General features: G+C 40.6%; 1 pseudogene; it reads right to left on the reverse strand.

Moving 5' to 3' along the window:
• Positions 1 to 9,841: 9,841 nt before the first annotated feature.
• LOC123786855 (RNA polymerase II elongation factor ELL2 pseudogene) lies at positions 9,842 to 11,791 on the reverse strand (annotated as a pseudogene).
• Positions 11,792 to 12,278: the final 487 nt, after the last annotated feature.

Below are 12,278 nucleotides of genomic sequence, written 5' to 3' on the forward strand. Positions count from 1 at the left end.
CCTGAGAATGCTATTTCTCGAGATATCTGAATGACATATTCTCTTGTCTCCTTTGAGTCTTGTTCAAATGCCAACTTCTCAGTAAAGTTTTCCCTGAGCACCCTATTTAAAATTGGCCTATACAGTGTCATAGTTTCATCCCCTGGATACATAGGTCCTCTGTCAAACTTGTTTTTATATCATTAGAATATCTGTGTGTTTGATAAAGCTATTCAACTATTAATATAGATGAAACTGATCACTTGAAGGTATTCATGAAGGGGTTATTGAATTTGAATTCTGCATACTGAAATGAGTGTTTGCTGTAATGCCTAATTTTGTCAGACATACACCGCTGAATGTATTCATCATTAATGAGACCCACACGCTATACTTTAATAATAAATAATCAAGGTCTCCTTTCAATAGATCACTCACATATGTCAGGTTGGCCTTTTTCTATTTACACGTTTTCGGGATGCTAGCACGGGACTTAGAACACAGCAGTGCAACGTACCAACTCCAGAGAAGATCATCTCTTGGCCAGGTAGGGGGAACTAGCCTGATGTCTATCCTCCAAGCACCAATTCATGCGTAAGGCGGTGCAGCTGAGTAACAGTGGAGTAGGAGTCAGGAGGCCTACATTCCATTTCTACCTCCTGCCACTAACTCTCTGTGTTACTTAGGCCAGTGCTTCTGAATTTGGGCCTCTTTTGCCCCCCAGGGAACATCTGGCAATGTCTGGAGGCATTTTTCATAGTTCTGACTGGGCATTTGTTACTGGAATCTAACGAACAGAGGCCAGAGCTGCCGCTTACATTCCACAATGTGCAGGACACCTCCACCCCCGTGACAAGGAACCACCCAGCTCAAAATGTCAGTCGTGTCAAGATTGAGAAACCCTAAGGTAAGCAAATCACTTGATTTCTCTGGGTTTTGGTTTTCTCATCAGTAAAATATTTCAGTCCTGTCTCAAAGACTATCCACTGACAAGCTCAAAATGCTAAACTGTCCTCATGGGAGAGTAAGAAGTCATTGAATACAGTTCAAAATAATTGAGAAACAGCATTTCGTTTCAGACCCATTTCAGAAGAAGCTGATGCAAAGACAGAGTAAACGAGTTGCTTGAGAAAATCTGGCAAAGGTATAGACTGCTGGTCTCTGGGCTTCCCCGGTCAGCTGGACTGCCAACCTCATCACACAGCTTCCAAGACACAGTGTGACATTGTCAGCAATGCCTGACTGGAAATGTTTGCTAAGTTTTGGTCACAAAGCAGAACAAAACCTGTTTTTATTCTTTTATCTGAATAGGGTGGGTGGATTTTTCTTCTCGTTTTTGGGTTGCCTTCCGACTCCTCGGGCGCTTGAGTTCATTTGATTTTCTTCTGCGTTGCTAACTCGAGTGTTTCTCTCTAAATCCCAAGCCCCAGTATCATTAAATAATCGATTGCATAAGTCTACCTTTTGAATTTTACAGATCAGTATCAAAAGTTTCGTGTCCCATGGAGATTTGTTAAGGAAAATGATAACACTGTGCAGCATATTTTATTAATCTAGTGCTGACTTGATCAATCTCTTATTAAGGAATTAACCACGTATACAGGATCCTGTGAATTGTAGTCATTTTCAAAGTACTTTGAGAAGAAAAAGCCCAAAGACACAGGCTCTTCACACTATCCCATCAGAAGTTCAGTAAAGATGCAATTTACAATGCTTAGCTGTTCGACATGTTTGTCCAGTTTACATATGCTTCTGCTGTGAGAAACAGATGAAAAGGTTTTAGAAGTCTATCACATCCAGGTAACCAAGTTTCTCTGATGGTTTCATGGGAAGCATAGGTTACCAATTATCTCTACATTGAAGCTGAATTATTCTTATCTGAACCAAGTGCAGCAATGAGAAGATTCCAGATAGTGATACCAATTGTTTCTGAGCTCGCTGTGCCAGATACTTCGTTTCCATTTGAAAGTCACTCATTATTTGACAAGAAGTGCCACTGGAACAGGTAGGTGAGACCATTACTACTTCCCTTCTGTTTTATGTTTTAGTGGAAGTTAACTTGAGATGTGAAAAGAAAAGGCAGAAACATGCTTTTCAGTTTCCACACCTTTAATGAATGAGGAAAGCCAACTTTGTATCAAGTAAGCACTTAATTAGACAAATGGCAGGCAAGGACATGGATCTGAGAAGGGTGATTTTAAGTCAGGTTTCGAATCTCATCTTCTTGAAAGGAGGACAGGTAGTCCATTGAAGGGACAGCTTGTTAGACTAACAAAGAGATGTTATTCTAAACCTCAGTTATACCTGGGAAAGACTCATGCTTGCCTGCAGAGAATACAGGAGAAAACTTCATTGCGTTATTGTCAAAGATTACTCCAAATAAAATTGAGAATTAACTTTAAAATTCTAACATTAGGGGCGCCTGGGTGGCACAGCAGTTAAGCGTCTGCCTTCGGCTCAGGGCATGATCCCAGCGTTCTGGGATCAAGCCCCACATCGGGCTCCTCTGCTAGGAGCCTGCTTCTTCCTCTCCCACTCCCCCTGCTTGTGTTCCCCCTCTCACTGTCTGTCTCTGTCTCTGTCAAATAAATAAATAAATAAAATCTTAAAAAAAAATAAATAAAAATAAAATGAAATTCTAACATTATACTCTGCACCGGAAGCATGGACTTAAGACTAAAAAGAGGACGCATATTGCTCAAATGCCTTAAAACCTTGCAAAACATAAGAGAAGCAATACATTCAACCAATGTTATAAGGATCTCAATTTAAGGGGCAAGAAATTAAAACGAAAATACCAAATATGTGACTGCCAACCCACATAGTATAATAGGTACATATTCTGCTAATATCTCAAAATTATTTTCTGTAAGTTAGATAGTTAATAAAACTTTTTTGGGGGGTGCCTGGGTGGCTCAGTTGTCAAGTGTCTGCCTTCGGCTCGGGGAGTGATCCCAGAGTCCTGGGATCGAGCCCCACATCGGGCTCCCTGCCCCGCTGGGAGCCTGCTTCTTCCTCTCCCACTCCCCCTGCTCGTGTTCCCTCTCTTGCTGGCTGTCTCTCTCTCTCTAATAAATAAATAAAATCTTTAAAAAAAACTTTTTTGTTTTTTACTCAGGCCTCAGGACTGCTAGAACATTACTTCATTCCAATTATATAACACCAACAAAACCCACAAAAATCATGTATGTTGGTGACAGTAAAAAACTGAAGAGATAATAGTGCCAAAATTTATTAACGATTTCTTAATCAGAAGAATGAAATGAAAGTTTGATGAAACCTAAAAGATCAACAGAGCTGATTCATCATTCACTGAAGTTGATTATCATTATGTCAAATAAAACCAGCACACACATTCTGGACCTCAAATAAATTTCAGTTTGGCATCAAAATCATCTACTCTGAAAAAAAAAATCACCTACTCTGAGGAATGCTTCCTAATCTACCAGAGGAAAATGAACAGTTAAATATCCCATGATATATTTACATATTTATATTTCATAAATATAAATATATTTATATCTTTCATATGGAGGATGTGATAATATCACAAAATATTCCAGGTTTTTATCATGTAAAGATCTAATCCATGTAAGAATAATCATTTGTTAGAGACTAAGTTACGGAAAATTTCATGTGGAATTCAGATATTCATACCTTTTTTTTTAAAAGATTTATTTATTTATTTGAGAGAGAAAGAGAGAGAAAGTAGGGGAGGGGCAGAGGGCGAGAGTCTTCAAGCTGACTTCCCACTGAGTGTGGACTCGACCCAGGGCTCATTCTCACAGCCCATGAGATCATGACCTGAGCCAAAACCAAGAGTCGGTTGCTCAGCTGACTGAGCCACCCAGGCACCCCCACACATTTTTTAAAAAAGATTTTATTTATTTATTTGAGAGAGAGAGAAAGAGAGTGAGCACCAAGAGGGGGAGAGGCAGAGGGAGAAGCAGACTCCCCACTGAGCAGGGAGCCCTATGCAGGGCTCCATCCCAGGACCCTGAGATCATGACCTGAGCCGGAGGCAGACGCTTAACCAACTGAGCCACCCGGGTGCCCCCCATACCGTTTTTAATTAAGTAAATACATTGAAAATTTCTGGAGCTGGAATCAATGTATAGTTTTGATTTGTGTTGGGGAAGGAGCAGGGACCCTAATACAGTCACGCAGGATTCCCATTCTTCTGCATTTTCATGCTGCTCCGTGGGGAGCTGAACTTACATAGCTTGATTTCTCTGTATGATTTGAAACTGTGGGTAACCTTCTTGCTTGGCTCCCAGGCATTGAAGTTTCCATTTTTCTTCTCTGGCCATTCTGCTCACTTCTCTTCCTCCTTTTATATTCTAAATGTTGGTGCCTTTCCCAGGACAGGACAAGTCATTGACTCATTGTCGTCCCTAGCAATTATACTCTCTTATCTCATGGCTTCAACTACCACTATTAATGGTCTAGCTCTCATGCCACCCCACACAGATAATACATCTATAGTAGCTCTTCTGTCTACCGTGGTCATCACTACATTGTCACATCAACATATTCCCATTAGATGACTCACATGAGAAACCTCAGCAAAGGAAAACAGAATGCTGGTCCCCTGAGTCACCAATCAACTGGACGGTGAGCCTTATCATACTGCTTGCTAGAGGTGATGTGACCCTGTAAGAAAATGCCTGGCTGGTGTGTGTGCTTAGGTTTGGGTCACGAACTAGAACAAGACCTGCTTTTATTACTGTATCTGTATAGCCTAGGGGAAGCTTCCCACCACAAATTTATATTGACTTCAGAGACCTCACGCACCTGCGTTCATCAAACAATCCATTTGATACCTTTTCCATGTTTCTAACTTAAGTGTTTCTCTATGGACTGCAAGCCATAGTCAATATTCCTTGTTCTGTTGATAACTTTGAAGCTAATCTCCCTGGCCTTTGATTTGTAATACACACATGTCCACAGCTAACAGGGGAAAGTAATCATAACAAGATCAGCTCGATTATTGAGTGCTTACCTTTCACCAGACACAATAATCATGTGTTATTATTACCAAAATACAGATAGGAAAACCAATCTCCAGAGGTATTGTGTAATTTCTCCAGTTATACAGGAAGTGGCAGAGTCAAGACTCAAGGCCAGTTACGAATTCATAACCTAGTCTCCTGCCACAATGCTCCTCTGTCAGGAGCATGCCTGTTTGGACTTCCTCATGTAGGAGTCTTAAATTAAACAGAAATGGGTTTAAATCTCAGGTCTCATTACCTAGTCCTACAACTTTGGTCAAAACACTATGACTCTACAAGCCATAATTTTCTCCTCTGTAAATTGACATAATAATACCTATCTCACAGCATTGGGATGAGAATTAAGCCAGAAAATTATGATAAGGAACTGAGTGTAGTGCCTAGAATATGCTCCATGATAGACACCTCTTATGATCACTGTTCCCCATCCTTGTTCCCCAGCATCATCAGCTTCCCCCGTCATAGCTGTATACGTAATTATCTCTTTACATACCCTAGGAAATCTGCCCAAAGGCAGGAACTGTATTATTAACAAGTTTTCTCAAGCACCCAGTCTACTGTCTGGCACACACATAAAATTTTCCTCCCAGCTGCCAAAGAATTCTTTGGCCATGAAGACACTACCGTTATGTGTTCCGAATTTTGGGCTACACCCACCGCTCCAGGCATTTGTCGGAGTCCCAGTATTTTAGCTAATGGAACGTTTAGTGTTGTGTTGTTAAATAGTGACACCTCCAAACAGTCCCTTCCGGCAGGACTTTCCTGATCAGTGACAGCCCCTGTAACCCAGTACAGAGGGAGATGCCCTTCTGTGGGGCAATTTCTCTGTGAGGGAATCTTCAATCGGAGTAGCTATGACACGGGAGGAGGACGTAGAGGTTGCAGAGGTGGGACACTCGTGGGTACAGCTTTTGGAGCTGATTTTGAAAAGCCCGAAGGACAAAGAAGGTCAAAGCATATGGCTTGTCAAGCAAAAGGAGCCACCTGCCCTTTCATAAATAGCACAGAGGTACTATTAAACGTGTAAGATAACTTTTAAGGTTACTTCTAGGGAATATAAATATAAATGCTAATAAATGAATATGAAGCAGAGGCATTCATAACTTCTGGTGAGTAAAGAAGATTCAGAAAGATATTTCAATGGAACCAGTCAGTAAATGAAAATGTTATTTTCATTTCAAAAGTGAGGGAAAGTTTTAATCAAACACATGCTAATGATTTAATAATATTGATATATACTGATTTAAAGAACATTGAATCAAAATGTTTACTTTTTCAAAGACCATCTCCTGTGATATGACTTTTTGAGACATCTAAATTGGGAGATACTCTGACTGTACGAATTGATATTTTGCAGAGCATGAGTTATCTACAGGTGTTTTATAAGGAAATCAATGTCTTTTTGTTCATAATGTGAGGAATGATGTAATAAACTGGTCAAAAGAGGTACTACTGAAAATGGTCATATGAAAAGAATTACTCGAATTTTTTAAAGATGATGATAGTTGTGGCAGACAGACTCTGAGATGGCCCCCAGTGATCCCACCTTCTGATATTCATGTCCTTATATAATCTTCTCCCTTTGAGTGTGGGTGGCACTTGTGGCTTGCTTTTAGCCAATAGAGTATGGCAAAGGGGATACGATGTCACTCCCATGGCTATGTTATATAAGACTGTAACTTCCATCTTGCTAGCAGATTCTTTCCCTTGCCAGCTTTACTAAAACCCACTGCCAAGTTGTGAGCTGCCCCATGGAGATGCCCACATGGCAAGAAACTGAAGTCTATATCCAGCCATCATCTTGAAAGCAACCACGGCTCTAGCCCAAAGCTCAAAAGGAATTGATTCAATCATGTCACTAACTCCAGAAGTGATATTAGAAGTGGATCCTTCCCCAGCTGAGCCTCGGATGAGACCCCAGCCTTGGCCAACGTCTTAAATGCAGCATCAGGAGAAACCCTGAAGCAGAGGAACCACCCGCTAAGCTGCGCCAGGGTTTATGACCCACAGGACACGTGCAACAATACATAAATGCCTGTCATTTTGAGTTGCTAAGTGGGTGGCAGTATTACACAACAGAATAATAGTAATTAATTGCAACTGCCATTTAGTAAGTGTCCATTACACATCAAACAGTCTGCTATGTGATAATATAGTTAAGTAGCTAGCTAGCTACCTATATGGTATGTAGGTAGGTAGGTCGGTAGGTAGGATGTTTTATATTCAAAAAATAGCATTTATGAGAGTGACAAAAGTAAAATTAGGAAGTGAGCCAGTGATTTTACTATATCTTTGGTGTGAAATTATTTATGCACATTTTCTAGTTGCACTTTTATTTTAATATCTCCACCTCCCCTTTTAAGTCCATATACCTCCAGTCTGAATTATTACAATATTATTTATAAAGGAACAACTTTCTTCTGACGAAACAGGGTGCCTATCAGATAAGACAAGATATCATATAAGAGAGCTAGAAGATAAGAGAGCTAGAAGTTAGGTCAGTAGAAAATATACAGATGGAAATATGGAAAGGAAAGACAGGAACTACTGAAATGACCAAAAGACACAGAAGGAAAATGAAAAGAAAATGAGAAAGAATGGGGGAGAAGCAATATTTACAGAAATATCAGTAGAGAATTTTCCAAACCTACTGGACTGCATCAAACCATGGTTTCAAGAAGCACTCTGAACCCCAAGCAGTATAAAGAACAAAAATCACAACTAGACACATTTCAATAACACTGCTGAAAACCAGACAAGAAGACAAACCTAAAACATAGATGGAAAAAAGACACATGACCATCAAAGGAGGAACAAGATTGACGGCTGATTCCCTCCACATGACTAAAACAGCCAGACAAAAAATGGAATTATATTTTTATACTGCCAACAAAAGTAACCACCAGCTTAGAATTCCGCATCTAGTTAACCTGTCCTTCAAAACTAAAGATCAATTAAAAACACATGCACACTGAACTGAAAGGATTCACTTCCAGCAGACCCTACACTAAAGGATAAAGGGAGCTTTTGAAGAAAAAAGAAAATCATCTCAGTCAGAAATAAGAAAATGGAGGAAAGCCCGAGAAGCGATAGAAAATGCATATGAATGCCAACTAGTGACCACGCAAAAGCATTAATAAATTCCTGCGGGGTTTAAAAGACACAGAAAATGAAAACACATGAAAATAAGCACACACATGATACAAACAGGTGAACATGTAAAAAGTGTTCACGGCAGCATTGCTTGTAATAACAAAAATAACTAAATTATGCTGAGGTCACATGATGACCCAACATATAAGCAAGAAAGCTAATAAGCTCCAGCTTTATGCATCAGCATAAAGAAATCCCAGAAGCGTAAGAATGAAGAAAGTAAGGTGATGACTACATATGCCATCATTTTCATAAAGATTCAGAAACTGAACAATATACTCTGCAGGGATACTTATAAATATACTGGAAGTATTCAAAAAGAAAAGCAAGGGAAAGATCAATGTAAACTTGAGGAGGTGTTTACCACTTTGGGGGAGGCAGGGACCCAGGGCAGATGAGAGGAAAACAAAGGTAGGAGGAACGGTATTGGGAATGGTCTAATTCCTAAGTTGGCTGGTAAGTTCATAAGTTCGCATTTTATCATTAGGTTTCCTATTGTACACAACTTATTCTTTGGTATGTACCAATTGTCTCTGGGATGGTGGAGACAAATATCTAAAAAAGACAATATTCAAATTTGGGAAAACATTTAAAAACTTAGATTTGTAGGGTACCTGGGTGGCTCAGTTGGTTAAATGTCTGACTCCTGATTTCAGCTCAGGTCATTATCTCAGAGTCCTGAGATTGAGCCCCAAGTTGGGCTCCATGCTGGGCTCAGAGCCTGCTTAAGAGTCTCTCTCTCCTTCTCCCTCGGCACCTCCCCCCCCCAAAAATAACTTAGATTTGTAAACATGTTTCCTATTTCAAATGATAGTACTTTGAAAAGACAACACAATTGAATTATTAGTTCAAAATCTTTGCATGTCTGGGGGCGCCTGGGTGGCTCAGTCAGTCAAACATCCAACTCTTGATTTTGGCTCAGGTCATGAACTCAGGGTTTTGAGATCAAGCCCGGCATCAGGCTCCGTGCTGGGTGTGGAGCTTGCTGGAATTCTCTCTCTCCCTCCCTCCTTGTCCCTTTTCCCCACTCACAAGCTCTCTCTCTCAAAACTGTTTGCATGTTTGACCACATCACGTGTGTTCCCCCAAGATAAATACAAGTAACATTTTTAAGAAAGGTAAAAAATAAACTTAATGAAATGAAAATGTGTACTGTTTGAAGAAATCATAGTATTTTGCACAAATTTCTAAACTTCTATGTCTTAAGGTTGCTTTTGCATTAGAGGTTAAAAAAAGACACTAGCATTTCATATTATTCATTATAAGTTTTTATTTTTATCCAAAAGCATTTCATATTACTCATATAGGTTTTATTTTTTAAATGTGTACAAGTTTTATTCAAAGATACTGGATCCTTGATATTTCTTTAAAAGGGAGTGAAAACACACATTTTTTTGTGTAAAGGGGATCAGATGAAACAGCATCAAAGGTACAGAAAAGCAAAGTAAAAGGAAAAGTAAAAAAAGAAAAATGAAAATAACACAAAATTAAAATAAACATAAATCAACATAAAATCAAATGAAACAAAAATATCAAAACTGAAAACTAAAATCAAAAGGAACATAAAAAGAAAGAAAACTAAAATGGTAATGCTGTTTCAACAAAGTGGTTTTATCCCTTTAGAATCCTAGAGCAAGCAATTCAGAATTTTAAATAAATAAGCTTATATTTATTCTGATCCTGGCTCTGTTCCAGCGTTATGGTTTTACCTGCTGCTGGTCATAATCACTTATTAATTTTTTAATGTGAACCAGCTTGTCATAAAGATACTGGCATCTATGTTTATCTGCGCAGTAATTGGGATTCATCTGTCTCATCTTCTGATATTCCAGAGAGATTTTTTTATTAATATCCTGATATTCTTTTGAATCTGGAGAAAGGTGCTTCCTCTTTGAATCTAGGTTAACAAATATCGTAGATAGAGTCAGCATCTTGTCATACAAGCCCTGATATTCACCATATTCTAGTCTAAATTCCTGCTCATACTGCTGGCGTTGCTTAGAGGAACTGATGGTGACATAGTTAGCCAAATAATCTGGGCGCCCAGGGGCTGCGCCAGTCTTCCCAGAAGCTGTGTCTACCTCTTCAACTTCTTCACTTGCATTTGGTTTTGGACCTTCACCTTGTCTTCCTGGATCTGTCTTCTGTCTCCCCATCATCTCAATACCATGCTCTTGGTTCTTTGCTTCCTGTTGCGTAAATTTACGTTCAGACTTCTTATCAGACATCAAAGGTTTTTTCTCCACAGGCTTTGAATACATCATGTGAACTGAAATCGAGGGTAACATTTTCAAGGGAGGATGTTTACCCTTCTGGCTCCCAAAGAGTATTCTATTTTGACTAAATCTGGCACCACACGAACCTGGAGTCTCAGGTCCTTTGGCATCGCCCCGAGAATTGCTGCTGGAACATGCAGGCTGAGGGGGGCGTGAATAGGGAAGGTGGGCTGCGGGCCGGGAAGGAGGGCTGGGGTAGGAAAATACAGGCTGACGGGTACGTGAACGGGGATGGCGGGCTGCGGGCCGGGGATGGGCAACAGCCTCCGAACATCCCGAGAGCCTGGCAGCAGATTTTGCACTGGTGTTACTCAAATGGCCATTTGATGTTGACTGCATCGCGGTTGTCACATGAGATATTCTAACTTTTCTCCTCGCCAAATTAATGGCTGCATGGGAAAAGTGATCCTGAGAGGATGTTTCACCTGTGCTAGAACCTGCAGAAGATTCTGTGGGATTGGTACCGCTAGCATTCTGAAATGCATGTACTTTTCTAGAAAGGACCAACTCCAATGACTGCCTCTCTACTTCGTTATATCCCGGCCAGTCTTTTTGGAGCTCCTTAAAAACATAATCCTTTAAGGTGTATGAAAAATTCTGAGTATTCAGATTGGCCACTTGGTGCAGAATTTCTCCAAGGGAGTTCTTCTCATTTTTGGTGATGCCGTCTCTCTGAAGTCGAATAAGCAGTTCGGGTTTCTTGTAGTCCTTCAGTGCCAGTAAGTGAATCACCCTATCCCTATACGGTCTCATGTGGACACTGCTAGCAACTCTTGACTTCCGAATTGTGTATGCAGGGTTAATGGGAGCTGTTCTTTTTCTCTCAGGCACTGGATCTGGAGTGGCTTGAGGTGCTTTCCGAATTGGCGGTTTTTTCTCCAAATACGGTTTTCTAATACGTTTCCATCTGTTGCTGGTTCCACCCTCTACCTGGATCCCTCTTTCTGGTGTCATCTGGTAGGAGTTGGTTGTTGTACACGTCATTTTATCCTGCATCAAGCTCGGGCCACTGAACTGTGAGCGGCTGTAGCTTGAGACAGTTTTGGGGGTATGGTCTTCATGCTTGTCTTTACTCATATTTGACAACAAAAAGTTAAAGTCGTATATACCAGTGGGTGAATCGTCTGGGGGGGTTTTGATAAGCTCTTGGAAACCCTGGAACTGAAGAGAAGCTGGAGGGCACACTGTGTTCTCATGGTTCTGATAAGAGTCAGTTGCCCGAATGCCCAGTCTGGGAAGCTGCGTAGGCAACACGGCGATGTTGTCCTGCCTGGGCTCTAAGCCACCTGCCTCCTTCACTGCCACCTCTCCTTCCTCACGTACCAGTTTCCCCAGGGCTCTGCCTCCATAGGCTGCCATATAGCCATATCTGTGAAGATCAAAGTTCAAACAGTAAAATACTTTAGAAAACGATAACCCTCCTTGGCCAAAAAAAAAAAAATTCTTAACTGCTATCATTTCTAAAACTGTAATTCTAAAAGATTTTTCCGAACAGAGGCAAGACGTGCCTGGTTGAGATAGAACCTGGACAGGTAAAGCTGGTTATAAAGATTGAATCACTTTCTGGTGTTCTGCCTTTCACATTTTAGTCCGTCTTTAGGAGGAAATGTTACCGTAACTGGCAAGTGCTAAATTATTCTCTGAGCTCAGTGCATAAAAGTCATCTCCTCCAGGTAAATCCAATATCAAGTCGAGGTACGTGGTGAGGGGATTAACAGGTGGTACAAGCTTATGGAAACTAGCGGAGAAGGCTTCCACAGAGCATGACTGGAAGTAAGTCCTCCTCGCATTTACTCTGACATGCAAGTGGGCTGCTGAGTCCTTCTTGGGACTGGAGCCTGGCCCGTCAACCGGGCTC

The sequence above is a fragment of the Ursus americanus genome, chromosome X, assembly GCF_024610735.1.
Source record: "Ursus americanus isolate L20-20 chromosome X, mUrsAme1.1.p, whole genome shotgun sequence".
In the NCBI taxonomy this organism is placed as follows: domain Eukaryota; kingdom Metazoa; phylum Chordata; class Mammalia; order Carnivora; family Ursidae; genus Ursus; species Ursus americanus.